The sequence below is a fragment of the Chiloscyllium plagiosum genome, unplaced genomic scaffold (genome assembly GCF_037043375.1).
Source record: "Chiloscyllium plagiosum isolate Xiang-an unplaced genomic scaffold, Cpla_swu_hap1 HiC_scaffold_6, whole genome shotgun sequence".
Classification (NCBI taxonomy): Eukaryota; Metazoa; Chordata; class Chondrichthyes; order Orectolobiformes; family Hemiscylliidae; genus Chiloscyllium; species Chiloscyllium plagiosum.
In genome coordinates this window covers 16,257,146-16,263,145 of record NW_028270144.1, presented here as the reverse complement: position 1 = coordinate 16,263,145, position 6,000 = coordinate 16,257,146, and the positions used below count along the sequence as shown (strand labels likewise).

At 45.9% G+C, this 6,000-nt stretch overlaps 1 protein-coding gene across 1 annotated transcript in view; it reads left to right on the top strand.

Annotated features, from left to right (window-relative positions):
- Positions 1–40: 40 nt before the first annotated feature.
- The window catches only part of LOC122550471 (uncharacterized), a 256,060-nt gene continuing 250,100 nt past the window's right edge, over positions 41–6,000 (top strand). The window contains exon 1 of the mRNA XM_087987905.1: positions 41–249. The gene's annotated coding sequence lies outside the window, so the exon portion shown is untranslated. The remainder of the gene's footprint in view (positions 250–6,000) is intronic.

Sequence of the window (6,000 nt, the reverse complement as noted above, 5' to 3'; positions counted from 1 at the left end):
AGTAGTGAAAACTGGGAGTAGAGAGCAGTTTCCCAGACACTGGAAATCTGTATGCGACTGACTCAGGAACAGTTTCAGACTCTAACTTTCCTGCAGTGAACCCATAGGTTGGAGCCTCGAAATCCCATCTCCATCTCGGCTGTGGAGGGCGAGTGCTGAGTGCAGACCCTGAGAGAGTTTAGAGCATGTTTCTCTGCTGCTGGTCGTGCCCCTGCTCCTGATCCACACACACGCAGCCTGGAGGCAGCGGTGAGTGGTACTGACTGAAGTTATACTGCGGTGGGTGCCGGGTGGTGGACAGTTAGTGTCACGGAGTTGTTGTAGTGTGTGAGCTGGATGGAAGTCGGCTGATGGGATGGTTAGAGTGTGGAAGGTGAAAGTGTGGGAGGCACATGGGGTGTGGGTGTGGCATGTTTTGGGGTAATGGGTTGGTGGTGTGTGTGATTTGATTGTGTTTGGGTATGGGCATTGAGTCTTGGGCACTGCTCAGAGCTGTAAGAATTGCTCTTATATCTGCAGCTGCTGAGGTCCCAGGTCACATTGTGAGGCATTTGCCCACCTGGGATGGAGAACCATGTGACCACACCTTGTTCCTTTGGAGAATGGGAGGACAATAATTACACAGAATCAAAAATCGGAGTCCCATTACCTTTTCAGTGTTTTAAGTTGTTTTTGTAACTATTCACTTGTTTCTCTGATAACTAAAATTGAATAAGAGTTGCCTTGGGCTATTTTCAGAATTACATTTTTGTTTCACGTTGGTTTTTTTGGCATTTCCAAGAATTGATATTATTTTTGCCCATGTCACAGTGAAAGGTGCTCTGCTCCTGTTGTAGCTGATTCTGGAATGAGTGAAGAAAGGACAGTGCAGGACTTATCTGGGGGTTAGGCTGCCATATTGTGCCTTCAAATGTGCTACAGTCAAGTCACCCTTCAAAACCCTCTTTCAGATTATTTCCTCAGGAGTGGGTGTGGATGGGATTCGGTGTAAATTTGGGGAGAGTAGTTAAACCCTGAGCCTCTCTCAATCTTGTGATGATAGCTGAACAGTCTTGAAAAATTCCTGTCATTGATGTAAGGAAATCATATTGCTGGAGACCAAGAAGTCAGCTTCTTTGGCTCTGGGTTTAATCCCACCACTTCCCACCTTGTTGGGATTTATAGTAGCAGGGGGTTAATAGAACGGAGATGGGTTTACACACTATTCCCAGAGCAGCCCCCTTACCCCTTGAATATTATAACTGCCCATGAATGGAAGGAAGCACAGAGGTCGATGTTCTCTCGTTACATTTCCCACTGCCCCTAGAAGACAACTCTAGTTCCCCCCACTGAAGTCCTCCCCATCTCCCTCTCCCCTTGACCCTCACTCCCATCTGATTGTGATCTTTGCTGATTTTCCCCAACCCCTTGGCTTCCTGACCCTGAGGGGTCAGTTCCTAAGCTCCCCAATGGTCCTCTGACATTTGGGCTCAGCTTCTCCTCCCATCTCACTGATCGAGTTCAATTAGGAGTAAGCTGGGAAGTGGTGGAAAGGGATTAAAATCTCAGGCTCACATGCTAGCAGGGACAAACAGAATCTCCTCTCTGATCATGTTGTCATCCCCAGTTTATGATTCCCTCCCTGTAAAGATCAATCCTTGCTTTCCTGCACACAATATTCAGCATAACTGGGAATCTTCAAGTTTACAGAAATCAACAATGATGCTATTTAGGAAACTATTTATTAATCCTTTTATTTATTCGTGAGATGGGGCTTTGCTGGCTCGGCCAGCATATATTACCCATCCCTAGTTGCTGCAGGAGAGATAGTAGTGACCTGCCTACTTGAACCTTTCTGCTGCATGTGCTGTAGGTCCTCCCCCCATTATGCTGTTAAGTAAGGGGGGTCCAGGAGTTTTCTCCAGCAGATGATACACATTGCTGCTAGTAAGTGTCAATGATGGAAGGAGTGAATGTTAGTGGATGTGATGTCAATCAAGCGGACTGCTTTTTCCTGGGTGGTTTCAAGCTTTTTGAGTGTTGTTGGAGTTGCACCCACCCAGCAAAGTGGGGAGTATTCCATCAAACTCCTGACTTCTACCTTGTAGAAGGTGGACAGGCTTTGGGGAGTCAGGAGTAAGTTATTCACTGCAGTATCACTAACTTCTGACCTATTCTTGTAGCCACCATGTTTATATGGTTAGTCCAGTTCAGTTTCTAGTCAATGGTAACCCCCAGGATGTTGAAAGGGGATTCAGCGATAGTAATGACATTGAACATTGATCGGACAATGGTGAGATTCTCTCTTGCTGAAAATGGTAATTGCTTAACATTTTTATGGTATGTATATTAATTGCCATTTGTCAGCCCAAGCCTGGATATTATCCAGGGCTTGTTGTATTTGGACAGTTGGCTGTTTCAGTATTAAAGGAGTTGCAAATGGTTCTGACCATTATGCAATAATAAGTGAATATCACCACTCCTGATCTTATAATTGAGGGTGAGTCATTGATGAAGCAGCTGAAGATGGTTGGGCCTAGGACACTACCCTGAGGAACTTCTGCAGAGATGTCCTGAAACTGAGATGATCGACCTCCAACAACGGTAGCCATCTCCCTTTGTGCCAAGTATGACTCCAACCAGCAAAGTGTTTGCCCACTGATACCCGTACACTAGTTTTGCTCAGGCTCCTTGATTCCATTCTCAATTAAATACAGCCTTGATGCCAAGGCCATCACTCTCTCACCTCACCTCTGGAATTCAGCTGTTTTGTCCACATTTAAACCAAGGATGTAATGAGATCGAGAGCTGAGTGACAATGAGCAGGTTATGGTTAAGCAAGTGCTGCTTGATGACCCTGTTCACAATCCCTTCCATCATTTCATTGATGATTGAGAGTAGACCAATGGGGTTGTACTTGACTTGGTTGGATTGCTCCTATTTTTTGTGTTCAGGACATTCCTGGGCAATTGTTCACATTGTTGTGTAGATGCCAGTATTGTAGCCATACTGGGACAGCTTGGCTGGGAGGTGAGCCTAGGGAATGTTGATGTTCGGATTACATGTCTCCAGGACCAATCCGGGAATATTGTCAGGGCCTATTGCCTTTGCAGTATCCAGTGTCTTCAGCTGTGTCCCACAATAAAATAGGAGTTGAATTGGTTAAAGACTGGCATGTGTGATCCTAGGGACTCCTGAAGACCGAGAAAGTGAGGACTGTAGACGCTGGAGATCAGAGTCAAAGAGTGTGGTACTGGACAAGCCTAGCAGCTCAGGCAGCATCCAAGGAGCAGGAGAGTTGACATTTCAGGCATAAGCCCTTCATCAGGAGTGAGGACCTGTGGTAACAGAAGGCACGATGCATCATTCATTAGTTCAAGTCTGAGTTGCGAGCTGCATTGGGGGTGTCCTTGCAGATTTGATCACATGAGATTCTGACCATGCAATTTTGCATGATGTGATACTCTGATTATGTGACATCTGGTCTTTACGCTGTTCGTGAACCTTCTCACCAAAACTCTTTCATCTCATCCCATCCCATCAACACACCCTTCTCTTTCTCTATCCCTTGTCTGTTTATCCAGTTTCCATTTTAAAGGCTGTGTAACATGAAATGACAACAATGATATATCATATATCCCTTTGCTTTAACAATTGACTGGGATTAGTGTAAACAAATGAGTCAAAGTAGGGATGTAAGGTTTCAGTTTTTCATCTTATTGGTAAGACCACCCTTACAGCAGAGCATTTTAAGACAGTCAGTATTGAGGGAACACCGCATTGTCAGAGGGTCAGTACTGAGGGAATGCTGTGCTTTTGAGGGGTAGTCTTTTGGGTGGAACTGAATGATTTCACAGTCAATATTTTAAGAAAGTAGGCACCCAGGAGGCTGGAAGAACATAGCAAGCCAGGCAGCATCAGGGCGTGGAGATGTCAATATTTTGTGTATAACCCTTCTTCAGGACTGGGGATGAGGGAAGGGGGAGCTACAGATAAAAGGGGGAATGGGGGAAAGTTCTGGGTGGGGAGGGGAGTGGAGTGGTGAGGTAGGGATAGGTGAATATGGGTAAAGGGTATGTCCTGGTTGGTCATTGGGAGGAATGACCAAAAGGTGGACAAGAGTAAAGCGATTGGTGTTGTGTATATGGATTTCAGGAAGACATTTGATAAGGTTTCCCACGGTAGGCTATTGCACAAAATATGGAGGCAGATTGAGTGTGATTTAGCAGTTTGGATCAAAACTTGGCTAGCTGAAAGAAGATAGAGGGTGGTAGTTGATGGGAAATATTCATCCTGGAATTCACTTACGAGTGGTGTATCGCAAGGATCAGTTTGGGGCCACTGCTGTTTGTCATTTTTATAAATGACCAGGATGAGGACATAGAAGGATGGGTTAGTAAATTTGTAGATGACACTAAGGTTGGTAGAGTTGGGGATTGTGATGAAGGATGTTTAAGGTTACAGAGGGACATTGATAAACTGCAGAGCTGGGCTGAGAGGTGGCAAATGGAGTTTAATGTGGAAAAGTGTGAGGTGATTCACTTTGGAAGGAGCAACAGGAATGTAGAGTACTGGGCTGATGATCAGATTCTTGGTAGTGGAGATGAGCAGAGAGATCTCAATGTCCAGGTCCATAGATCCTTGAAAGTTGCCACCCAGGTTGATAAGGTTGTTAAGAAGGCGTACGGTGTGTTAGCTTTTATTGGTAGAGGGATTGAATTTCGGAACCATGAGGTTGTGCTGCAGCTGTACAAAATTCTGCTGCGGCCGCACTTGATGTATTGCAAATAGTTCTGGTCATTGCATTATGGGAAGGATGTGGAAGCTTTGGAAAGGGTGCAGAGGAAATTCATGGGATGTTGCCTAGTATGGAGGGAAGGTGTTATGTGGAACAGCTGAGGGACCGGAAGCTGTTTTCATTAAAGAGAAGGTTGAGAGGTGACGCAATTGAGACAAATAACATAATCAGAGGGTTCGATAGGGTGGACAGAGACAGCCTTTTTCCTCAGATGGCGATGGTTAGCACAAGGTGCATCGCTTTAAATTGAGGGGTGATAGATATAGGACACATGTCAGAGGTAGTTTCTTTACTCAGTAGTAGAGACGTGGAATGCACTGCCTACAACAGTAGTAGACTCGCCACCTCTAAGGGCATTTAAATGGCCATTGGGTAGGCATATAGATGAGAATGGAATAGTGTAGGTTAGATGGGCCTCAGATTAGTTTCACAGAGCGGCGTAACATTGAGGGCCTGTACTGCGCTGTTATATTCTATGATTGGTGGCTGAAAGGAAGAGTCAGTAAGTGGAATGGAAGGGAGACGGAGGGATTGGAAAGGAAGTCGGGGGGATGGGAAGGGAGTTCGGAGATGGGAAGAAAGGTTATTTGAAATTGGAGTACTCAATGTTGAATCCTCCGGGCTGTAGGCTGCCCAGGTTTGAAGATGCGGTGTAGTTCCTCCAATTTATGGTCTGATTCATTGTGGCAAGAACTCCATCCCATTTTCCCAATTCCTCCGCCTCCATCACGGAGGAAACATTCCACTCTCAAGCATGTCAGACGTTCACCCAGTTTGAATTACGTGCTTTTCCTCCCTCTGTCATCCTGATAGCCCTCTCCGCACCTCCTCCATTGCCCACTCCACTGTTCTAACCCCTCTCACTCTCCAAGCATAAATAAGACAGAATCCCTTTCATCCTCACCGACCACCACATCAGTCTCCACATCCAACACATTATCCTCAAACACTTCCGCCAACTCCAACTAGACCCCGCCATCAAGAACCAACAACGTTCACCTCCCCACCCACACCTTCTGCCTTCAGCAGAGACTACTCCATTCATCACCCCTTGGGTCGTGCCATTCTCCCCCACCCGGTACTTTCCTCTGTGACCAGAAAAGATACAAAACCTGCTGGTACACTACCACTCTCGCCTCCATTCAGGACCCCAAACAGTACTTCCAGGTGAGAGAGATTCATCTGCCTCTCCTCCAACCTAGTTTACTGCATCAGATGCTCCC